This window comes from Zea mays, chromosome 7 (genome assembly GCF_902167145.1).
Source record: "Zea mays cultivar B73 chromosome 7, Zm-B73-REFERENCE-NAM-5.0, whole genome shotgun sequence".
Classification (NCBI taxonomy): domain Eukaryota; kingdom Viridiplantae; phylum Streptophyta; class Magnoliopsida; order Poales; family Poaceae; genus Zea; species Zea mays.
This window is the reverse complement of record NC_050102.1, coordinates 89,556,267-89,582,168: the sequence shown is the minus strand read 5'-3', so window position 1 is coordinate 89,582,168 and position 25,902 is coordinate 89,556,267. Positions and strand designations below refer to the sequence as shown.

The 25,902-nt window shown below is 44.0% G+C and overlaps 1 long non-coding RNA gene across 3 annotated transcripts; it reads right to left on the bottom strand.

The window, feature by feature from the left end:
• Positions 1–15,826: 15,826 nt before the first annotated feature.
• Positions 15,827–25,653, bottom strand: LOC103632549 (uncharacterized). 3 transcript variants are annotated; one of them, XR_556014.4, is made up of 3 exons: positions 24,919–25,653; positions 23,901–23,947; positions 15,827–16,073 (listed from the first exon to the last, which is right to left on the bottom strand). It is a non-coding gene; the product is annotated as an uncharacterized lncRNA (long non-coding RNA). The 3 variants fall into 3 exon arrangements; XR_556013.4 differs by lacking the exon at positions 15,827–16,073 and adding an exon at positions 17,060–17,179; XR_002263830.2 differs by lacking the exon at positions 15,827–16,073 and having other exon boundaries at positions 22,984–23,947; positions 24,919–25,346; positions 25,420–25,642.
• Positions 25,654–25,902: the final 249 nt, after the last annotated feature.

Below are 25,902 nucleotides of genomic sequence, written 5' to 3'. Positions count from 1 at the left end.
ATGGCCCTACTTATTCCCATTGCCCATAGTTTCCGAAGCCCCAAAAGAAGTGCTTCGTACTCAGCAATATTATTTGTGCAACTAAAATCCAGTTTGACTGCAAAACATGTTTTGACTCTTGAAGGTGCTACTAGAACTGCAGCTGCTCCTGCACCGAAGGTTCCCCAAGAGCCATCGCAGAACACCGTCCAAGCTTCGGTATCCTTGCTTGTCCCTTCTTCGTGAGCCCCTAGCGTCCAGTCAGCGATGAAGTCTGCTAGCGCCTGGGATTGAATTGAAGATCTGTGCACGTAGTCAATGGTGAATTTATTGAGCTCCGCGGCCCACTTTCCAACCCTTCCAGTAGCTTCTCTGTTACTCATAATATCCTTCGGAGGCTGTGACGAGGGAACAATTATATGGTAAGCTTGAAAATAATGCCGAAGCTTCCTGGAGGCCATTAATACAGCATATAACACTTTCTCCAATTATGTGTAATTTTTCTTTGATAAGCTTAATACTTCGGAGACAAAATATACTAGAACTTGCTTTTTTGTTTGTACTTCAAGCTTCTTCTGTACAAGCACCGCACTTACTGCAGAGTGCGAAGCTGCCACATACAATAGCAAAGGAGCCCCTGACATGGGTGGAGTTAGCGTTGTTAGATCTATCAGGTATTGCTTCAGCTCTTCGAAGGCTTTCTGCTGAGCTGATCCCCATTGAAAAACTTCGGCTGATTTCAGCACTTTGAAGAATGGTAAATTTCTCTCTGCTGATCTAGATATGAATCGATTTAAAGATGTCAATCTTCCTGTCAGTCGTTGAGCCCCCTTCTTTGTGCTTGGCGGCTCCATCCGAAGAATAGCTTCGATTTTGTTCGGATTAGCTTCGATCCCCTTTGTTGAAACTAAACAACCAAGGAATTTTCCTTTTTTTACTCTGAAGACACATTTTTCTTGATTTAATTTAAGGTCAGCTTGCCTAAAATTAGCAAATGTTTCCTGTAGATCAGCAATGTGATTTTCCTGCTTCGTGCTCTTTACTATGATATCATCAACATATGTTAGTACATTTCTGCCTATCTGAGAATGAAGAACTTTGGTTGTCATTCTACTGAAGCTTCCTCCAGCATTCTTGAGCCCCTTAGGCATCCGAAGGTAACAATATGTACCACTAGGGGTTATGAAGCTGGTTTTTGGCTCATCTTCCTTCTTCTTCCAGATTTGATGGTAGCCTGAATAACAATCTAGTAGACTCATGAGCTCTGACAAAGCTGCTGCATCCACTAGAGTCTATTCTTGGTAATGGGAACTCATCCTTCGGACAAGCCTTATTGAGATCAGTAAAATCAATGCACATTCTCCATTTACCATTGGCCTTCTTCACCATAACAGTGTTAGCTAGCCATTCCGGGTATTTTACTTCTCTGATGACCCCGGCTCTAAGAAGTCTTTTTACTTCATTCTGAGCACCTTCGGCCTTGTCATCAGACATTTTCCGAAGCCTCTGTTTTCTGGGTCTGAAGGATGGATCGACATTGAGCGAATGTTCAATGACGTCCCTGTTGACACCACAAAGAACGTTGGCTGACCATGCAAAAACATCTTTGTTGTTGAATAAAAACCTTAACAAGGTTTTCTCCTGCTCTTCAGATAGTTGAGATCCCAACAATACCTTCTGCTCTGCTATGTCTTCACATAGAAGCATGGGCTTTGGCTGATCAGCCGAAGCAGCCTTCTCCCTTCTGTACTTATACTGTTCGCAAGCTTCGGCTCCATCTATATTATGGATTGCTTTTGAATCTGTCTAGTTTCCTTCAGCCTTTCTGGAAGCTTCCTGACTTCCGTGAATAGCAATAGGCCCTTGATCCGAAGGTATCTTTGAGAGCACATAGAGGGGGGGTGAATAGGTGATCCTGTAAAAACTTGAAACTTAATGCCACAAAACTTGATTAGGAGTTAGCATAATAAAGCCAAGTGGCTAAAGAGGAGTTCTTGCAAAACACAATAACCACAAGAAGATCAACACAGATAGGCACAGTGGTTTATCCCGTGGTTCGGCCAAGTCCAACACTTGCCTACTCCACGTTGTGGCGTCCCAACGGACGAGGGTTGCACTCAACCCCTCTCAAGCGGTCCAAAGACCCACTTGAATACCACGGTGTTTTGCTTTGTTTCACTATATTTCGTTTGCGAGGAATCTCCACAACTTGGAGCCTCTCGCGCTTACAATTTGATGTTCACAAAGAAGCATGGAAGTAAGGATGGGATGAGCAACGCACACAAGACACAAAATCATAGCACAAACATGCACACAAGTCACAACTCGAGCTCACAACACAACCCGAAGAGTTCTCTACTCAAATGGAGCTCTAGTTGCTATCACAATGAATCAAATGCGCGGAATTGGAGTCTTGGTGCTTAGGAATGCTTAGAGAATGCTTGTCGTACTCCTCCATGCGCCTAGGGGTCCCTTTTATAGCCCCAAGGCAGCTAGGAGCCGTTGAGAGCATTCCAGGAAGGCAACTCTTGCCTTCTGTCGACTGGCGCACCGGACAGTCCGGTGCACCACCGGACACTGTCCGGTGCGGATTTCTTTCCTGTTTTGGCGCAGCCGACCGTTTGCGATTTGGAGCCGTTAGCACACCGGACACTGTCCGGTGCACACCGGACAGTCCGGTGCTCCCTTCAGACCGTTGGCCCGGCCACGCGTCACGCGCGGATTGCGCGGCCGACCGTTGGCTCACCAGACAGTCTGGTGCACACCGGACAGTCCGGTGAATTTTAGCCGTACGCCGCCGACGAACTCCCGAGAGCGGCCTTTTCACTAGAGCCAGCCTGGCGCACCGGACACTGTCCGGTGCACCATCGGACACTGTCCGGTGCACCACCAGACAGTCCGGTGCTCCCAGACTGAACTGTCTTTGGCTGAACAAAGCCATCTCTTTTCCAAATTGATTTCTCCTGTTTCCAGTACTTAGACACAATACATTAGTCCTTAAACCAAAGTACTAAGTCTTAGAAACATACCTTTATGTTGATTTTCACTTTGTCCATCATTTGGCATAGATTAACACATGACCACTTGTGTTGGCACTCAATCACCAAAATACTTAGAAATGGCCCAAAGGCACATTTCCCTTTCAATCTCCCCCTTTTTGGTGATTTATGCCAACATAATAAAAGCAATACAAAGATGTGCAACATCAATGCAAATAAGAACACAGATTTGTTTTGAATCAAATTTGGCATATTTGGATCATTCTTTGCCACCACTTGGTTTTGTTTTTGCAAATCAACCTCAATTTCCTATCTCTAAGTCAAACACACTTGTTGAGACATAAAGAGAGTTGTTCTGAGAGAAATTGATCAAAGATTTAAAAAACTCCCCTTTTTCCCATATTCAACCATTCTCCCCACAAGAGGCCAACTTTTGACAAGAGAGACAATAAGAGAGTTTTGTCAAACCAAAAGCTCTATTCTACTATTTTCAAAATTCTCAAGTGGTAGCTGATCCATTTGTTGCTTTGGCCCTTAATTTCTCCCCCTTTGGCATCAAGCACCAAAACGGGATCATTTTTGGCCCTGGAACCCCATTGCCTCACCAAAATCTTCAATGAAGAGTAAAAAGGCAATAAGAGCATGGAGATGAACTTGGAATAAGTTACCCTCTTATCGGAGTGCAGTGGAAGTCTTGCATGGTCCAAGTCCACCTTTTCCCTTTTCAACCTCCTTTGAGACTAAATTAAGAAAACTCAAGCACATGGTTAGTCTCAAAGGGTCAAGTTGTAGCACATCTCCCCCTAAATATGTGCATTACTCACACATGGACTTTTGAGGTCCGGGGAGTGTTTGTGCAACTTGAACACCATAAATAAACAACAATATGCATAAAAGAACATGATCAAAGGCATAAAACTCATGTATGCTACAAATCAATCCAAGTTCCGCGAATCTAAGACATTTAGCTCACTACGCAGCCTGCAAAAGGTCTTCTCATCTAGAGGCTTGGTAAAGATATCAGCTAGCTGGTTCTCGGTGCTAACATAAAACACTTCGATATCTCCCTTTTGCTGGTGATCTCAAAAAGTGATGCCGGATGTCAATGTGCTTTGTGCGGCTGTGTTCAACAGGATTATCCGCCATGCGGATAGCACTCTCATTATCACATAGGAGTGGGACTTTGCTCAGATTGTAGCCAAAGCCCTTGAGGGTTTGCCTCATCCAAAGTAGTTGCGCGCAACACTGTCCTGCGGCGACATACTCGGCCTCAGCGGTGGATAGGGCAACGGAAGTTTGTTTCTTAGAACTCCACGACACCAGAGACCTTCCTAAGAATTGGCACGTCCCTGATGTACTCTTCCTATCGACCTTACATCCAGCATAGTCGGAGTCTGAATATCCAATCAAGTCAAAGGTAGACCCCTTTGGATACCAGATCCCGAAGCAAGGCGTAGCGACTAAATATCTCATAATTTGCTTAACGGCCACTAAGTGGCACTCCCTTGGATCGGATTGAAATCTAGTACACATGCATACGCTTAGCATTATATCCGGTCTACTAGCACATAAATAAAGTAAAGACCCTATCATAGACCGGTATGCTTTTTGATCAACGGACTTACCTCCTTTGTTGAGGTCGACATGTCTGTCGGTTCCCATTGGAGTCTTTGCGGGTTTGGCATCCTTCATCCCAAACCGCTTTAGCAAGTCTTACGTGTACTTCGTTTGGGAGATGAAGGTGTCGTCCTTGAGTTGCTTCACTTGGAACCCGAGGAAGTAGTTCAACTCGCCCATCATTGACATTTCGAACTTTTGAGTCATCACCCTGCTAAACTCTTCACAAGACTTTTGGTTAGTAGAACCAAATATTATGTCATCGACATAAATTTGGCACACAAATAAGTCACCATCACAAGTCTTAGTGAATAAAGTTGGATCGGCTTTCCCAACTTTGAAAGCATTAGCAATTAAAAAGTCTTTAAGGCATTCATACCATGCTCTTGGGGCTTGCTTAAGTCCATAGAGCGCCTTAGAAAGCTTACACACGTGGTCGGGGTACCGTTCATCCTCAAAGCCAGGGGGTTGCTCTACGTACACCTCCTCCTTGATTGGCCCGTTGAGGAAAGCCCTCTTCACATCCATTTGGAACAACCTGCGACTTGGGCATAACCTTTTGCCACAAGTCTGGCCTTGTTCCTTGTCACCACTCCGTGCTCGTCTTGTTTGTTGCGGAACACCCACTTGGTTCCCACAACGTTTTGCTTGGGACGTGGCACCAGTGTCCAAACTTCATTTCTCTTGAAATTGTTGAGCTCCTCCTGCATGGCCAACACCCAGTCCGGATCTAGCAAGGCCTCTTCTACCCTGAAAGGCTCAATAGAAGAAACAAAAGAGTAATGCTCACAAAAATTAACTAATCTAGAGCGAGTAGTTACTCCCTTGCTAATATCACCCAATATCTGGTCGACTGTTTGATTCCTTTGAATCGTCGCTCGAACTTGAGTTGGAGGGGCTTGAGGTGCTTCTTCCTCCATAGCATGATCATCTTGTGCTCCCCCTTGATCACACGCCTCTTCTTGATGAACCTATTCATCATCTTGAGTTGGGAGTTGCACCATTGTTGAGGAAGAAGGTTGATCTTGCTCTTGGTGTTCCTGTGGTCGCACATCTCCAATCGCCATGGTGCAAATTGCGGTCGTTGGAACGTCTTCTTCTTCTACATCATCAAGATCAACAACTTGCTCTCTTGGAGAGCTATTAGTCTCATCAAATACAACGTCGCTAGAGACTTCAACCAAACCCGATGATCTGTTGAAGACCCTATACGCCTTTGTATTTGAGTCATAACCTAACAAAAACCCTTCTACAGCTTTGGGAGCAAATTTAGAATTCCTACCTTTCTTTACTAGAATGTAGCATTTACTCCCAAATACACGAAAGTATGAAACATTGGGTTTGTTACCGGTTAGCAGCTCATACAAAGTCTTCTTGAGGAGGCGATGAAGGTAGACCCGGTTTATGGCGTGGCAAGCCGTGTTCACGGCTTCCGACCAAAACCGCTTGGGGGTCTTGAACTCTCCAAGCATCGTCCTCGCCATGTCAATGAGAGTCCTGTTCTTCCTCTCTACTACACCATTTTGCTGTGGTGTGTAGGGAGCGGAGAACTCGTGCTTGATTCCTTCCTCCTCAAGATACTCCTCCACTTGAAGGTTCTTGAACTCTGACCCATTGTCGCTCCTTATCTTCTTCACCTTGAGCTCAAACTCATTTTGAGCTCTCCTTAGGAAGCGCTTGAGGGTCCCTTGGGTTTCAGATTTATCCTGCAAAAAGAATACCCAAGTGAAGCGGGAAAAATCATCAACTATAACAAGACCATACTTACTTCCTCCTATGCTTAGATAGGCGACGGGTCCGAAGAGGTCCATATGAAGCAACTCCAAAGGTCTTGATGTGGTCATCACATTTTTGGTATGATGAGAGCTTCCCACCTGTTTACCTGTTTGACAAGCTGCACAAGGTCTATCTTTTTCGAAGGTTACATTTGTTAGACCTATCACATGTTCTCCCTTTAGAAGTTTGTGAAGTTTCTTCATCCCCACATGTGCTAAACGACGATGCCACAGCCAGCCCATGCTAGTCTTAGCAATTAAACATGCATCTAGACAGGCCTCCTCTTTTGCAAAATCAACTAAGTAGAGTTTGCCATCTAATACACCCTTAAAAGCTAATGAACTATCACTCCTTCTAAAGACAGACACATCTACATTTGTGAATAAGCAATTATATTCCATATTGCATAATTGACTAACGGACAACAAATTATACCCAAGCGACTCAACTAAAAACACATTAGTAATGGAGTGCTCGGATGAAATAGCAATCTTTCCTAACCCTTTAACCTTGCCTTGATTCCCGTCACCGAATATGATTGAGTCTTGGGAATCTTTGTTCTTGACATAGGAGGTGAACATCTTCTTCTCCCCCGTCATGTGGTTTGTGCATCTGCTGTTGATAATCCAGCATGATCCCCCGGATGCATAAACCTGCAAGGCAATTTAGGCTTGGGTCTTAGATACCCAACTCGTGTTGGGTCCTATAAGGTTAGTAACAATGGTCTTAGGGACCCAAATGCAAGTTTTATCTCCCTTGCATTTTGCCCCTAGTTTCCTAGCAATCACCTTCTTATCCTTTCTACAAATTGCAAAGGAAGCATTGCAAGCATGATAAATTGTAGAAGGTTCATTAATTTTCCTAGGTACATGAGCAATATTTCTTCTAGGCATAACATTTTTCTTAGCCAAATTTCTATTATGCATAATGGAAGAACTTGAAGCAAACATGACATCTGAATCATAAGCATTACAACTCCTATCATAATGAATATTTCTAGAATATCTCTTGTCACCATAAATGAAAGCATAATTCTTTTGACTACTATTAGTCATAGGAGCCTTCCCTTTCTCCTTTGCGGGAATGGGAGCCTTATGACTTGTTAAGTTCTTGGCTTCTCTCTTAAAGCCAAACCCATCCTTAATTGAGGGGTGTCTACCAATGGTGTAGGCATCCCTTGCAAATTTTAGTTTATCAAATTCATTTTTGCTAGTCTTAAGTTGGGCATTAAGACTAGCCACTTCATCGTTTAACTTTGCAATAGAAACTAGGTGTTCACTACAAGCATCAACATTAAAATCTTTACACCTATTGCAAATCACAACATGTTCTACACAAGAGTTAGATCTATTTGCTACTTCTAGTTTAGCATTTAAATCATCATTAACACTTTTTAAACTAGACATGGTCTCATGGCAAGTAGATAGTTCACAAGAAAGCATTTCATTCCTTTTAACTTCTAAAGCATCAATCAATTCATTGATCTTATCGATTTTAGTTCTTTCTAAGCCCTTGAACAAACTAGCGTAGTCTATTTCATCATCGCTAGATTCATCATCACTAGAAGAAGCATAAGTAGACTTTTGAGTGTTTACCTTCTTCTCCTTTGCCATGAGGCAGGTGTGATGCTCGTTGGGGAAGAGGGACGATTTGTTGAAGGCCGAGGCGGCGAGTCCTTCGTTGTCGGAGTCGGACGACGAACAATCCGAGTCCCACTCCTTGCCAAAGTGTGCCTCGCCCTTAGCCTTCTTGTAAGCCTTCTTCTTTTCCCTCTTCTTCTCTTGTTCCTGGTCACTATCATTATCGGGACAATTAGCGATAAAGTGACCAATCTTACCACACTTGAAGCAGGAGCGCTTTCCCTTTGTCTTGCTTTTGTTGGGATGCTCCTTGCGACCTTTGAGTGTCGTCTTGAATCGCTTGATGATGAGGGCCATTTCTTCCTCATTGAGCCCCGCCGCCTCAACTTGTGCCACCTTGCTAGGTAGCGCCTCCTTGCTATTTGTTGCCTTGAGAGCAATGGCTTGAGGCTCATGAATTGGACCATTCAACGCCTCATCGACGTATCTTGCCTCCTTGATCATCATCCGCCCGCTTACGAACTTTCGAAGTATTTCTTCGGGCGACATCTTAGTGTACCTGGGATTCTCACGAATATTGTTTACCAGATGTGGATCAAGGACAGTGAAAGACCTTAGCATTAGGCGGATGACGTCATGGTCCGTCCATCGTGTGCTTCCATAGCTCCTTATTTTTTTGACGAGGGTCTTGAGCCGGTTGTGCGTTTGGGTTGGCTCCTCTCCCCTGATCATTGCGAATCTCCCAAGTTCGCCCTCCACCAACTCCATCTTGGTGAGCATGGTGACGTCATTTCCCTCATGAGAGATCCTGAGGGTGTCCCAAATCTGCTTGGCGTTATCCAAGCCGCTCACCTTATGGTATTCATCCCTGCACAATGAGGCTAACAACACAGTAGTAGCTTGTGCATTTTTATGAATTTGTTCATTAATAAACAAGGGACTATCCGTGCTATCAAATTGCATTCCATTTTCTACTATCTCCCATATACTTGGATGGAGAGAGAACAAGTGGCTACACATTTTGTGACTCCAAAATCCGTAGTCCTCTCCATCAAAGTGAGGAGGTTTACCAAGGGGAATGGAAAGCAAATAAGTATTTGACCTTTGCGGAATACGAGAATAATCAAAAGAAAAGTTTGAATTGACCGTTTTCTTTTTCTCGTAGTCGTCGTCGTCCTTTTGGGAAGAGGAAGATTCGTCGCTGTCGTAGTAGACTATCTTCTTGATGCGCCTCTTCTTCTTCCCGTCTTTCTTCTTGTGACTTGAGCCCGAGTCAGTGGGCTTGTCATCTTTTGGCTCATTGAAGAAAGACTCCTTCTCATTGTCGTTGACCACCATCCCCTTTCCCTTAGGATCCATCTCTTCGGGCGATTAGTCCCTTTCTTGAAGAGAACGACTCTGATACCAATTGAGAGCACCTAGAGGGGGGGTGAATAGGTGATCCTGTAAAAACTTGAAACTTAATGCCACAAAACTTGATTAGGAGTTAGCACAATAAAGCCAAGTGGCTAAAGAGGAGTTCTTGCAAAACACAATAACCACAAGAAGATCAACACAGATAGGCACAGTGGTTTATCCCGTGGTTCGGCCAAGTCCAACACTTGCCTACTCCACGTTGTGGCGTCCCAACGGACGAGGGTTGCACTCAACCCCTCTCAAGCGGTCGAAAGACCCACTTGAATACCACGGTGTTTTGCTTTGTTTCACTATATCCCGTTTGCGAGGAATCTCCACAACTTGGAGCCTCTCGCCCTTACAATTTGATGTTCACAAAGAAGCACGGAAGTAAGGATGGGATGAGCAACGCACACAAGACACAAAATCAGAGCACAAACACGCACACAAGTCACAACTCGAGCTCACAACACAACCCGAAGAGTTCTCTACTCAAATGGAGCTCTAGTTGCTATCACAAAGAATCAAATGCGCGGAATTGGAGTCTTGGTGCTTAGGAATGCTTAGAGAATGCTTGGCGTACTCCTCCATGCGCCTAGGGGTCCCTTTTATAGCCCTAAGGCAGCTAGGAGCCGTTGAGAGCATTCCAGGAAGGCAATTCTTGCCTTCTGTCGACTGGCGCACCGGACAGTCCGGTGCACCACCGGACACTGTCCGGTGCGGATTTCTTTCTTGTTTTGGCGCAGCCGACCGTTGGCAATTTGGAGCCGTTGGCGCACCGGACACTGTCCAATGCACACCGGACAGTCCGGTGCCCCCTTCAGACCGTTGGCCCGGCCACGCGTCACGCGCGGATTGTGCGGCCGACCGTTGGCTCACCGGACAGTTCGGTGCACACCGGACAGTCCGGTGAATTTTAGCCGTACGCCGCCGATGAACTCCCGAGAGCGGCCTTTTCACTAGAGCCAGCCTAGCGCACCAGACATTGTCCGGTGCTCCCAGACTGAACTGTCTTTGGCTGAACAAAGCCATCTCTTTTCCAAATTGATTTCTCCTGTTTCCAGTACTTAGACACAATACATTAGTCCTTAAACCAAAGTACTAAGTCTTAGAAACATACCTTTATGTTGATTTTCACTTTGTCTATCATTTGGCATAGATTAACACATGACCACTTGTGTTGGCACTCAATCACCAAAATACTTAGAAATGGCCCAAAGGCACATTTCCCTTTCAATCTTCATGCATAGATATGTTGGATGAAGAATTGTTTCAAAAGCATTGAGTGTCCCACGACCAATGATTACATTGTAAGGATACTCCATGTCGACAATATCAAACACAACTTGCTCAGTCCTTGTATTGTTGACAAATCCGAAAGTCACTGGCATCGTGATCTTGCCAAGTGCTACGATCTACCTTCCTCCGAAGCCACAAAGAGGGTGTGTAGCATCATGAATCGTATCCTCTGGCTCTTGCATCTGTCTGAAGGCCTTGGCAAATATAATATCCGATGCACTGCCTGTATCAACCAGAACATTGTGGACCAGAAATTCCTTGATGACACAAGAAATGACCATAGCATCATTGTGAGGGTAATCCTTGAGCTGAAGGTCCTCCTGGAGAAGGTGATTGGGATGTGGGACCATTTTGACTTGATGAAGGGTCCCTGCACCCCAACATGCTGTACTCTTCTCTGAGCCTCCTTCTTTTGCTTCTTGTTGGCTGGCTCTGAGCACAAACCGCCTATTATTGGGAGCACCAGCTTCGTAGCCGAAGCAACTTCAGCTTGGTTGTTGAACGTAGCCATCAGCTCAGAAAGTGGAAGTGAGTTCACTGAAGGTGGGCGCCAATGTTGGAGACTTGTTCTCAAATGCTAAGAGTCAAGAACAAGGCAACACAAAATATTAAATGTTAATGTCCTTCGTCCTTCGAAGCATTATTTCCCTTAGGATATAACGATCTTCGGACGAAGGTCATGAAGGACGTACCTTCATCATCACGGTTATAGGAAAATGAAAGATGAAACATATATAAAACATGAAAGATAAACACAAATAAGCACATCATCATATCATTCATATGTTATCATTATACAAACTTGAATATTTACATACGATATTTAATTACATTCATACCTTCGGCTTGATAGAAGGCAAAAATCCAAGTGTTGTGCACGAGTGATTACAAGATAGCGTGAACAGTGCGGGGGTACTGTTCATCTATTTATAGGCACAGGACGTAGCCTGTGTGAAATTACATTTATGCCCTTTACAATCGATTACAATCATGACACAAACTATCATGGGTTTATTGGTCATTTTATCTTTAAGTCGGTTCACTCCTTCGTCTTGAGACAAGTCACTGTGCCGAAGCTTTATAGGTGATAGCTTCGGCATTGCTTTTGAGAGGATCCGCTGAAGGTGTTTCTTTCTTCAGGATCTTCGGCAACAAAGCATACCCCCAACACTCACCTACCACAACATGGGTTCGAAAACCCTAAGTACGAAGTGTACTTTCGCAAGTCTTACCCGTCAAAATAAAAGACTCTCAAGGATATGCTGGCTTGAGGAAGTCAAGGTAAGGCTTAATCAAGAATCAAGACTCTGTTTGCAAGAATGCTTACTAATAGTGGATCCTTAAAAATCCAGTTTTATTAGCAAGTTAAGTCATTACCGGAATCTAGAGTTCTTTCTACCCTAGTTCAAGCACTTGGCCTACACTAGCCATCTTTTTATCAACCCTTCTTGTTCACTAGAATGCTACGTGTACGGCAGTGACCAAGTCTTCATGTTCGAGAAGTAGCGGCGATCCAAATCGATTAATACCCAGCTGGGGATCTCCAATCACACGACATATGTAGCACTTAACCCTTGCATATGTCAACTCGCCATCGGGGTTCTTAAGATCAGCTCGGGTTCACGCCAACCGAGAGCACAGATACACCACCGTCCAGCCTCTTGCCACAGAGGGTACACGCTACTCTCGCCATCTCTCCACTCCCATTATGTGTTGTCCTATTCTGGTATTAGTCTACCCGAGGCAAAGCTTACCCATGATGAGGCATGTGACAAGTTAAAAGGACCTCGATCAGCAAGCCTACATCGACAAAGTCCTTAATCGACTCAAACGGAGACACTACACTGAGACTCTCTTCTCGTGCAAGTTACCCGCCCGGTCTCAGCTTTATCATTTCAACCCAAAGTTTGGTACCTGACAGAGGTACATCTTTTCCGATGTTGAACCCATCATGGCCATGATGGATTCACCATCAAGTTTTATTTTTTGAAAACATCCCATCCACTGTGAAGCATCACCTTTTGTTCAAAAACAAAACATTTTGTGTTTCTAAAGCAAGGCTAAGCATCATAAAACCCTTTCATAAAACAGGTGATCAAAGAAAAGTAATCAATTTTCCAAGGAAGGAAATGCGTCAATTGTTTAGCACACAACTCCTATCACCTAGTGCATCAAGCAAGTGAGAAAGATTTTAAAATAGCAAGGAGGTGGTAAATGCACCGTGGCTTGCCTTAGTTGTAGGAGAGTTGGGCTCTGCTCCACAAATATCAAAATATAAGCAGTTCCCGGCAGATGGGTCTTCAGGTGGTGGTGGTGCAACTCCTTCTTCTTCAACCACTACTTCTTCCTCGTTCTCTATATATAATCATATATAACCATGAATGCTCATGTAATGCTTATGAAAAAGCAGTAATAGAAAAGGTTTATCAAGTTGTATCTTGAATACAACTTTCCTTCATACACTACACGACGGTTCACTTACAGCGACCTACGGTTGGTTGCTAAAACGGCATTCAGTGACTTACGGTTGGTCACTAAAAACTTTTAGCGACCCATAAGGATGGTCGTTGTAAGTGTCGTCGCTAAAGGCTTTAGCGACCGACATCTTTTTAGCGACCGACCGTCCGTTGCTAATATTGTATATTTAGCAACCAACCGTGAGTTGTTGTACTATAGATTTAGCAACCAATCGTGAGTCGTTATACTATACATTTAGCAACCAACAGAAAGTTGCCCCTAGCTATAGTCGTTAATAATAATATACCATTAATTAGCATTCAACAACTATTATATACACAAAAGCATCACAAATCACCAATTTTTATACACATAATCACATAGATATACAAATTTAATTAGTATTGCACAATGATAGATCCACATCACATAAACCATCAACAAGCACCACAACAAAATCATTCACAAAACCTACACATGTTATTATGTTTTGCACATATTTGCAAACACTTTACAAAATCATTTAACAGGCTCCCAAACTCCATCTGTCTAGTTCGAGCAGAAGAATCCCATCTCTTTGAAGCCAGTCGATCCTACAACGTGAACAATGGGCTAGTTCAAATGATCTACTCGGGTATGGAAGCCTTTTTGTTCCCAAAACACCAAGATATGCAGGGATTCCTCTTTCGAGTGCAAACTAAATTTGATTCTGATGCACGTCGTTTGGTGCCAAAGACATTGCTATCACATTAGAAGAAAGAAGGTATCCTCCGAAACTAGCAACTCCACAACCAACATCAAGAACTATACGAAGCATCCCCTCATTGTTTATATTGTTATCTTTGAAATTTAGAATCTGGCAAATAGTAGAGATGGTCAGATAAAAGAATTTCTGGGAAACTTACAAAGGAGTCAAGACAAAAGGCTTACATTTGCAATATTTGATATGTATTTGTCAGCTCCATGGTGAAAATGGGTCCCACCACCTGGAAACTTGATTTTTTCACCAGCTTCAACCATCCAGTTCTGGTCTGACTTCTCTTTTGCAAGGTGAGTGTGTGGAATGTTTGCTTTCCATACTACATCACGACTTTTTGGCCATTTTATGGGGACCTGGAAAAAAAAATGTGGATCGGATACAGCTCAGCAAGGATGCAATCAAACAGAACTAATTTTAGATTGGAAGGTCAGTCTGTCAGGGCACGTGTTATTAACAAGAAAAAATATGAATAAAACAAAAAAGCATAGGGAAAACTTATAACCATGTCTTGAGACAACTAAGGCAAAATTATCTTAGTCAACTTGCAAAAGAGCTTGTATTATTGATCGAATGAAGCACATACTACTATATACAAGATGCAGTATTGCAGTTGCTGCAAATATTACATTAAAAAGACTGGTTGAAAGCTTGAAATAGTCAGTCTATGAACTCAAGTCAAGCGAAGATATATCTCATGCAAGAACTAATTGGAATAAAAAAACACTTTGAGAGAAGAGTTAGATCAGTAGTGACCTTATAGCCATGTTGTGGAGGAATCAAGCAATTAAAACGCCTTTTAGTCGATCTTACTAGACAGATTGCTACGGCCTGAACTCGTCTCCTGGGCACGCGTGGTTGTGGCTCCGCGGGGCCTGGCTGGGTGGAGTAGGATTCGTTGCTAGTGTTTGTTCCGCACTGGGCTTGGGTAATACCCATTGGACATCACTTCCTTCCAGTTTCAGAGGCGAGCAGAAGATCATGATCAACGTTAATTTGTGCTTATTTATAAACAAGAAGACGATGTACAGTACCTTGCGGCGGTCATAATGCGTGGTTGTGACTATGTATATCGACCAAGCTCGTAGTACTGCGGGCACACATCTTCCTTCACGCTCAGCTTCGGCTGCGACAGCCGTGGGAGCACGAACGACCTGGGCGCCTCCGCCTCGGCCGCAGATTCCTCCTCTATGGAGCGGAGGTGGTAGGAGAGTCGGGCGAGAGGAAGGTGGAGGAGGGTTACCGTTGCCGCCATGGTTGCTCGACGGGAGGCCGCAGAGGAAGCTTCAAGTGCAACAAGACGCACAGGACGAGGGGATAAGAAATTAAGGACTGGGCGCGCGTGGCTGCGGCTCCGCGGGGCCTGGCCGGCCTGGGCGCCGAGCTGAGGGAAGGGAGCAGAGAGGTGAGGGCAGAGAGAAGAGGGAAGGGAGAGATAGAGGCGGCGGCGGCTGCGGCTGGGAGAGAAGCAGGGAGCGCGTGGCTACTAGGGTTAGGTAGATGGGCCCCTAGTGGGCCTTAGAGTTAGGGAGGGTTTTCTTTTTTATTTTTTTCGAAATACATTTTTAAATTACTCAAAAAATCATAAAAATTTTACCAAATAAATAATAAACATTTGAATAAATTATTACGAATGCAAATAAATAATAAACATTTGAATAAAAATTTATTACCCTATTTATCGTAATAACTAAATTCATTATTTTTAGTTGATGGCTTTTATAGTGTTACAACAACTCAGATATTGCATCATCTTCTGTAGGATGCTCACTAAACTCATCATCATTGTGGCAGAACTGCCCGAATTATTCCGACTTAAGTGCCTAAGCCCTGCCTTAGAGGCTAGACCACACTTAAATGGGAATAACCCGTCAATCCCTCGGATCTAGTCCGACACGGCCACTGACAGGATCAAGTACCACAATCTCACTCGATGGTGAGTCACAGAGCAAATACAATAAAGCATAAAACCATACATGCCACAATGTTAAATTATTACATCACCATCTTCATCATCGGAGTTTTTGCAAAAGTACCCATCATTGTTCGAAGTGCAGCGGAATAAAACTAACGATAATTAAACAGAGAGATGGGGGAGCTTGTCCCATCACTCCTCATGCTCCTCCTCAGCCGAGGCAGGGTCCCACTCAACAGTCCAACCCGGTGGTAAGGTGGACGGCCAAGTCACTCCAGCAACCATGTCCTCCAGAGATCCTGTAAAAATTTTGCCACAAGCAAGGCTGAGTATACTAATACTCAGCTAGACTTACCCGGTGTGAGGAGTCTACTCCTCTACCTCTAGACATGCAGCTGTTTGGCTGTGGGGTTTGGTTGCCAAAAGCACTAGCTGAGTTTCTAAATCAAGATTTTAACTTAGTCAAAGTTAAGTGTGACTCTCTTAAGGCTAAAAGTGGACTATCTACTCATACATGGTAGCAAGCATTATTAACAATCAACATCTTATCTCAACTCATCATACTTCCACTTATTACTCAATGCAGTACAATGGATCAAGCAGTCTCATTAGCTGCGAGAAGCAGACGATTCGAATCGAGTTTTTATCCTTGCAAGGTAAACCTAAACACACGACATGTAGGGGCACTCCGTCCCCACACACATCAACCGTCCCCATCGATTCCCTGGCAACAGATCAGGGCTCACCGCCTTGGCGTACAATGCCCCACTGACCCCGACTGGCCGTCGTGCAGTGGCCGCACTTGTACCCACCATAACCGGAATGGGAGACCTCGTCTCAGGTCGCGTGAGGGGATATGTCTGCGGGCAGGTTCACTCAGGTACTAGGCTTACCGATTTACCATATTTCTCGGTATGTGTTTAGTACGTTCAAACGCTTGACACAGGTATCCGCACGTTAATCCTTATTCCATTTTCCATCTCGTGAACAACCAATCCCCATGGATTGTTGTCCACCAACTAGTATCATGACAGTGTGAAAGTGGGTACAATCAATTTCCTGATCTCGCGCGAGTGCTAGAAAAATCACTCGTCTTCTACCGAGATCCTAATTAAATAAAGCAACTACTCGACCTGTCATACTAGTATTCATTTCAAAAGGATTCCTGAGATCATGCAACTAGGGTTTCAAACAATTCCTACACCTAAGTGCACAATCAATCCTACAATCATTAAGTGAAGTAAAATAGCATAAATAACAGGTTATGCATAAAACCGGGGCTTGCCTTCAAAAGTAGTGGCAGGCAGGTCCTCAGGTGCAGGCTCTGGTGCTGGGTCGGGGGCAACCTCCTGGGCAGCTCCTTGCTCCGGCACGAGGATGTACTCTCCGTCAGCAAGATTACAGTCTATCGAATGCAATGAACATGTATGTCATGATTATGCAAGATTTAAGAACATTAAGTTAAAGAAACTAAGTTAAGAAGTAACTTAGGGTTTTCTTAGTCATGTGGGGCTTCTAGTGGTGTACATATATATAGATAGACTCTTTACCTTTTAGACTTAAGTTTGGCTTTAGGACTCATAGTGGAATTGGTAGGGTCTTGATACACTCTAGTGGACAGATTACAAGGTTTTGGGGAATCATTAATTCACATTATTTATTTTCCTTTCTTAAATTTTCCATTTAGGGTTTCTAAGGTAGGTTTGAACTACAACAAGATTTTAATAATTTCTAAAAATTCTGTAAAAATTACAGTGGGTTGTCATTTGCCATTCTAGCTTGTTTTGGGAATATGAGGCTTAAAGTATAAAAACTAGGCTTTAACAAAGATGACAAAAGTTATGCAAAATGGGCCTCTTTGCACTACACCTCTTAATTATGTGTAGGTTCTGTCCTAAAGGTTATTTTTTTCTGGCATCTCATGGTAATAATAGGTCTCTGTGCTAAAAATCACAGAAAATTAAGGGGTGGTTATTTAGTTATGATTTTCTCAAGTTTAGGGTCAAAAAGGCTCTTTCTACTACATTATTATTTGAAAAATGTCAAACAGCAGATTTCATATTTTTCCTAAGTTCTCTCTAATAAAACAATAGTTATCCCAAGGGTGGGGGTGTTTTTACCTTGGGGTTATTTTTGTAGAATTTTTCTAAGTTTCCCTTGTTTTATTAAAATAAAAGAGATCTTGATCACTTTACACTAAAACAGGGTATGATGTATTTTTCTAGTGAACTATATTGAATAAGTGACCTAACAAAAATAGAGGTCCCCTCTGGTTCAATATTTATGTCACTTTTCCTATTTTTCTTAAACTTAAGCATATTATGGAATAAGGGGTTAAAACTAACTTAATGTAATGGACAGAAGGGTTTAACATTTTTAAACAGGTTAGTAGGTGAATATAAACTTCTCCAAATTTTCCTAACCCTAGTCAAATAGCCCAACTATTTTTCTTACTATTATTTAGCTTTTGGCCAAAGTTAACATTAAATCAGAACTTTTAAGTTTTCCACAGCACCAAGGGGTTTTATATTTTTCCTAAATAGGGTACATTATTTAGAGTCTGGCAAAATTAGTTTGACCAAATTTGGATAAACCAAACAGAAGTTATGGGTTTTTAAAGTTTCTGTTTGAATTTAAATCAGGTTTTAATTAAGTTTTCCTGGAAATACAGTTTGCGCCGAGGTCCCTAGGTTTAAAACAAATCAAACCTCACAGATCTACCCTCGCGGCACTATTCACTTGAGTCTCTGACCTTTCACTTAACCCCCTGGACTTCTCTCCCTCTCACCCGCAGTCCCTCTCTCAACCGAAACAGTAGTCGCGGGAAAGAAAAGGGTGGCGCGGCTTACCGGCGGCGAGGGAGGTCCGGCGAAGGGTGGGGTCGGCTCGGGGAGGGTCTGGCGATCACGTCGAGGTACGGCTCGTCGTCGGGGATGGCCGGAATCGCCCGGTCCACGTGAGCAGGCGGGCGAGCTCGTCGGCGGCGTGTGCTCCGGCCTATCCATGGCGGCATGGTTCAATCCAAGGGCATAGGGAGCTTCGTGGAGGTCTAAGGAGTCTAACCGTGCAAGGAATCGAAAAGAGGTGCCCGGTGTACCTCGGTCCACGGTTGCCGGCGGTCGGTTGAAGTCCGGTGACCTTGGGCCGGCCTCTCCGGTGAAGCAGAGCCCGATTCCTCGCTAGGGGAGCTTCACGGAGACGTGCACAGTCTTCTCCGAGGGCTGGACGGGGTTGGGAATGGCTGGGCTGGCCGGTCTACGGCGGCAGGGGCTCGGGTGGCCGCGGGCACGTCGCGTATGGGCAAACGGCGGCGAACTGAGCTCCGGTGAGGCTTGGGCGCGTGCGGAGGGGTACGGCCAAAGCTTCTTGGCGTTTTATAGTCGCGGACGCGGACCAGGGCACTGGCATGGCTCGGGCGCGGCGCGGGGCGTGCTCGGGCGTGCTCTGGCGCGGCAGACGGCGTCGAACACGTGGCTGTTTGTTTCTTCCAGTGTTCAAATGTCGCCAGAGGTCGCAAACGTGCGAATCTTTGCAAAAGTCCGACGCAGACCTCTTCCTGGCACCTAGGGCTGTCACTCAACTGTGAGACGTCGGGGCAGATACGGCCTAGGGAGGGAGATCTTCGGGTGCCAAATCAGGTGTGTCACACTGAGCACTTCGCGACAAAAGCCATGCCATGGCATGTCAAACGTCCGAGTCTCGAGCTCAACTTTTTCCAGTGGGTGCCCTAAGTGGTATTGCACATTTTTGGTATAGAACCCAAGTGGTTTTGGCGCCATTTTTAAAGTGAACACGGTTGATCTTTGATTTAGGGCTAAAATGGGACTTAGAGGGAACTAGAGAGCTCTAGCTCTCTCTTCCACTTAGAGATTGGAAATGGGGTTTCCCCAGGGGCCTTTTTGCAATATTCCCCCCCCTAATTGATGGTTAAATGTTGCTTAGGGTTTGGGGTAAAAGTAACTCATGTTTTGCACATTTGCTCACTCTCTTCCCCCCCTTCTCCATGGTTTTGGGAGCTAGGGTTTAAGAGAGGTCTAGGGTTCTTCCCCCCTCTCCCAAGGTGATAGTTGCACACAATTAGGGTAATGCCTTTGGTTATTCCCAACTCTTGGTAAAAACTTAGTTTCCAAAGCCCCTTATACTTTTGCTCCTTAAGTTCTTCCACATGTGATCATAGTCTTGAGTGCCAAGGTGTGCTCCAGCCATGGCAACACCTGGGGTGTTACAATCATTGTTACCATGATTCACAAAAGAGGACGAAGCTTCTCCATGTAAGGTCCATGTTGTGTACCCTTTTAGAAAACCATCACATATCAAGTGTTCTCGCACTTCACCGGCCTCTCTCCAAAATGAGTTAACACACTTCTTGCAAGGGCATAGTATCTTGTTTCCTATTGCTGAATGTCTAAATACAAAAGCTAGAAAACCATTCACCCCTTGTTTATTAATCTTTGTCTCCCTAGAAAACCATTCACTTGTGATCCATGGTTTATCCATAATCTTTATGTAGGATTTGAAACGACTTTCAACTCGAATCTAATATCATATAAGCACAAAGAACACAGTTGCATACTATAGTCATGTCCATACATAAACAAACCATGAAATAAACATACAAGCAATATTAAAAAGAAATAAATCACCACGCAATTTAGCGATCAATGTTTACTTGTTTTAATTAATATTTAGTCACTAACATCTACAGGTACGTTCAGGCTATAAGATTTGATAGTGATCCTTGCTCTATAGCGACCTGCCGCTAGTCCCCGACGACATCTATAGCGACCAACCATAAGTTGTTAAATTTCTAGACTTTTAGCGACCAACCGACTGTTGCTACAAAAGGATTTAGTGACTGACCGTCGGTCCCTAACCTTTAGCAACCAACAGTTGGTACCTAAAAAGGGTCGCTAAAGATCAACCGTCGTGTAGTGATAGTACTCTAGGAAACTAGGGTTTTTGGAGTCAGTTCTTCATTTCAGAGGGCAGACATTACCTAGAAGACTAGGGTTTTAGGTTTAGGGATCAAACAATGTCCAAAGCAAGTCAAACCTCACACAAGGTTTCTAAATATTATTTTAAGCTTATCCAAAAAGTTTGGTGCTTTTTGGAGTTACTAATTAATTTCTAAAATTCCAGGAGTATAGGTTTTAGCCCTTTTTAATACTGAATAATTCCTGGTTTGGACTAAAAATCCTAGAACTATTTTTATTAAATACTATAGAAATTTAGTAGTCCAGCAAAATTGGTCTTATATTTTTAGCATTTTCCTAGAATTGTCTATGGATTTCCTAAGTCTGGAAGAAAAAGAAAAAGGGAAAGCATCAACAGTAGTGGGCTCAATCTGGCCCAAGACGGCCCACGATAGGCAAAACGCCCCCGTGCGCGCCAGCGCTAATGACTTTGCGCAAAGGCCTCTGGGTTTTAAACAACTAGAAAACATTCTGAAGCACTATTTCCTGAGTCACTGACAATTGCACCGAGACCCTCACATTTCTATTCCTTCACAACGCCATGTCCACGATGCTGAACGACGGAGCAGTGGCTCCGGCGAGCCTGTACCGGCCAAGATACGCAATGACCGGTGCTCAGAAGAGGTTGTCACCTAATTCGACCCCTAATAATCATTTCCCCTCAACCAATTTCAAGGTTCTAGGCCCCAATCTCTCTGCCCATGGTGACAGTGCGATCAACGGATAACTTGAAGCGTTCCCGGTGATCTTATGGGTTCTAGCTTAATCGGCCGGATCGAGAAGCATCAAAGGCAGATAAGGGTACTGAAACGAGGAAACAAAGGGCATGAACGGACCTGTAGAGCGTTGGCCACGGCGAGCTCACTCAGTACGGTGCTCTGGACCGATTTGGGGGAAGTCTCGAATTGGGGCTCTCTAGTGGATAATCAGAGGCACGGGTGGGTGTGTTGGGTGCTTGACTACATAGAGGAGCCGATGGCACGCTCAATTGATATGATTCGAGGGCGGTGGCCCGTGAATTGGAGATGGCGTGGTGGCGGCCGGAGAGGGAAGAAGTTACTGGCGCAAGCAATTCGTGGATGTTACTGTGGCAAGACCACCAGCGATGAATAGACATGCTAAGGCGATGTACTGCGACATGGTTAAAGGGTCATAGCGTGTCGCGATCACGGCGGACGACGCATACCTCGACGACGGTCGCTTGACCACGTCGCCGGCGTAAGTGGACGAGTGACAGCGCGGCCATAATGTCCCGAGCTCATCCGTGACGAGATCTTCTTACCGTTGAGCGTAATCCATACATCCGAGGCACGAATCGTGACGGCTGGCGTGAATCCGGGCGCACGGCTCAGTTGCGGCGAGGGGAGCTGTACCTAGGATCTGTGTCAGTTACTGTACCATCAGTATGTTATTCAGAACACCTGATAGAGCAGATTGCAGCGCCTAAACTTCAAAATTCCATTTAACAACTTGTTAATCCACCTTTGACAAAGTTGTAGCTCTATAAACCAGCTACAATTCTGCTGTAAAGATCTTGCTCATTTGCTTATTCCCTTGAGCTAGAATCAAATCCAAAGTTCGCCAAAACTCACTATCAATTAATAATTAGTCACAGGGTGGTCTGACAGCCAGATTTCAAACCGATTTAGCTCCTATTTTTGTACAACACCAAGGCATAATCACTTAAGTAAAGTTGTACTCCTATAACAGCTCTATAACCTTGATGTATTAAGCCAGAATAGAATCATGGATTAAAAGATATAAAGCTCCAAAGTTGCTCCAATTGCACTGAATTATGACTTAAGCATATGGGGATTCAAAAGGTACTTTTTGCAATTAAGTCCAAATTCCACTTTTTAACTTGCAAATCCTTAAATGTGAGAAGCACATAGTTTGTGGTGTTATATTACCTTTGTTTTTGCACTTTAGTCCAAAAGTGTACAAAATTTGCACTTATCCCCCTAGGATTTCAGTTTAGGGTCTTTCATGGACCTTTTCAGGGTTTTTAGTACTCTAGGGTTTGGATGTCACTCAAGTCCTTCCAAGAGGATATCTTAGGATCATTCCTCATATCTTTTGAAGTTTTCTCATGCTTGGCCTTCCCTTATATCCATAAGCCCAGATTTAGGGTTAAGTACTTTACACTAGAGTTAACCACACATCAAGTCATATTAGTACAACATATTTGAAATTTTTACCTAGTGAATGCACTCTAGGTGTGACAAACACATGATATGCTAATGCTCATGATGTTATGCTCAAGTTTTAGTGACAGTAACACCAGGGGTGTTACATTTGTAATGGTAGCTCTGATGACGACCGTTATCGTCCATTCGCCTCCCTCTGCGCATGTAAATATATGGAGGAGGGTAGGCTGCTTCTGATTATAGCACGTACGAACAGTCTCAGACGCGTTGCACACAGCCATTCTCGTCCCACCTTCTACGAGCACAAAGAGTATGGGAGAGCATGCCTCTGAAATCACCATCCATAGAGCTACACTTGCACAGGTGTGCGGGCGATCATGTTTTTGGGGAGCGTACTCGCGACTGCTCGCTTCGTCCGCTCGATCAACGCTGATCAGGTTCCTCGACGCCGACGCCGTTCGAGGGGCTACACTGTGTACATCTACCTCCATCGACTACGTGCGACTACATCGAACATACACACGAGATGTCTCATGTGAATGGAGCCACTAATGCCTTGAGCAACGATCCCTCCACAGGGTACATTATGTTCAGAGTAATTGTGTATGTTTTACTGTTGTTTACTGCTTATGTGAGTAGTGATACACACATGCACATACATCACTCTAGTTTTCTGGATTAAATTAAAACTAAAAATGACTATTTCTCTAACAATAACAACATCCAGTAATCAAAATAAGTTTCAAAACCCTATCTCATTAAGCAGGGATAAGCAGCACTATTTTTTCATACAACAGTTATCAAGGAATAATTATTAAAATTCTCAAGGAATTAATGCATCAATTGTTTGATCACGCAACTCCTATCACATAATGCATTATATCAAGTGATAAAAGTTTTGTAAAGAACACGGAAAATGGTGAATGCACTGAGGCTTGCCTTTGTTGCAGCGAAAGCCAAATGAAAAAGAAACAAAATGCTACAAGCCTTTTGGGGGATAACCAACCTCTAGAAAATTGCTTCACCAAGTGATCGATTCACCGAAAACGTGATCTACACGTAAAGATGTATGATATGATTATCGATATGATGATGAAATGAACACAAGTGCAATATAAAGAATCTATAGCAATAAAATCTCAAATACAACCTTCTTGCTCGGATAAGAAGCACTCCGCTATCGATATAAATTCTAGCTGACCCGCTAAATGAGTTACGTAGGGTTCTAGCCAACACTAAGCACAAGCCACAGATTACCCAACGGTAGAGCTCCATGGACTTCACTCAACATTACAGAAACAATTAAAACTACTAATTATCCTATTTTTCTTAATTACCTAAGTATTTACTCTATTAAAGAAAGGGCATTTTAATTAGGCTGAAATCTGACGACTAACATCACATACACCAAATTGAACCTCACATTACTATGAGCTACCCAAGGTCTAAATAGCACCACCATTATTTCTAAGATTTAGAAGATACATAATTATTATAGGAAATTAATTTAACACTCACAACCTATTTTTAAACACTCCTAGCATCCAAAATTATTCGTAGTGACTAACATATCAATCTAACCTTTCTATATAACATACTAACTAGCGGGAGTAGCGAACTAGCTAACCAGGACTAATTAGACTCGGAAACCGTGAAAACGTGACGGTCTCTACCAAAACACCGGACAACAGTTGAGCGACGCGAGAAGCAATGCGCAAACACAATCTAAATTTTTTCTTCTCTAATCCACCATGCACAAAAACAAGATAAGGATGATGGCGCTAACTAAAGCCGACTACAATGACACAAGAACTCATTTCTCTCGGGCTTTCTCCCATATTTACGTATACATCCGAATCATACCTGCTCTAACACACAACAGGTTAATGAAGCGAGAGGAACACGTAAGACCGCACGAGCACGCTAAGCACGATGGCTTGGTGGGCGCGAGGAGCTACAGGACGACACCAATAATACTAAGTATACGGCCATCAGCTTCAAACAAATAAAAATCGACTACTAACCGGCGAGGCAGGCAGCTAGCGTCTTCACGACGACACCGCGAGTGAGTGCGATGTGATTGGAGGAGAGGCCGTGGGTTATCGAAGTCGACGACGTGAAGGAGCTGTGGAGTCGAGCACGGCCGGCGAGGAGACGACGACGACGACGACGTCGCAGTGCGCCGAGAGAACTCAGCGACGACGGAGCACCGATGCTGCTGCGATGAGGTCGAGGCAAGGAATCTGATATAAGGCCGAGCACGCCTGGAGGACAGGCCCGACATGGCTCGGAACTCTGTGTCAGGAGCGAGCGCGAGGACGCGATGGAGGGAGCTGGACCTGGGCGCCGCCTGCTAGTAAGAGCTAGCGCCGAGAGCTTGAAAGAGACACAGGCAGCGAGCTCTGCTGCTGCCGACGCGGTCGTTTGTCTGGATGGCTGGAGATGAGAGCGCCTGGAAAAATTCTAAAGAATAAGCGTCGGCTGGAACCTAGGAGATGTAACGTGATAAGTGGGAGGTGGCGTACGTGTGTGCTTCCAGGAAATGCTCATCTCAGAATAAAGAACAAAGGAGCATCGTACATAGACTAGAAGAAACGGTGGGGATAAGCATAGAGATGAGACTGAGCGGTGGGAGTTCCAGAGAATGGACGTGCACAAGATGGAGAGAGGGCGGTGGGAGAAGTAAAAATAGGATTTTTCTTTCCTTTTTTATTATAATTTCTACTACGAATGACATTTCAAATACAATAAACATTTTAAGATTTGATCTTCAGATTATGACATAACTTAACTAGATTTAATACTACAAAAGTTTTGAACAATTTATATCCACGTCAACAGTACAAAGTTCAGTTCTCTAGATCCGAAACCTCACGCCCGACTGCACCCTCCCTGATAACCCCCTTCGATCTCACAACATCCAATGGTAACAGGGTGATCTCAGCTGGCCAAATTTATTGACAAAATATATCTCTACAAACTTGCTACAGTAACCCAAAGCCAAGGAC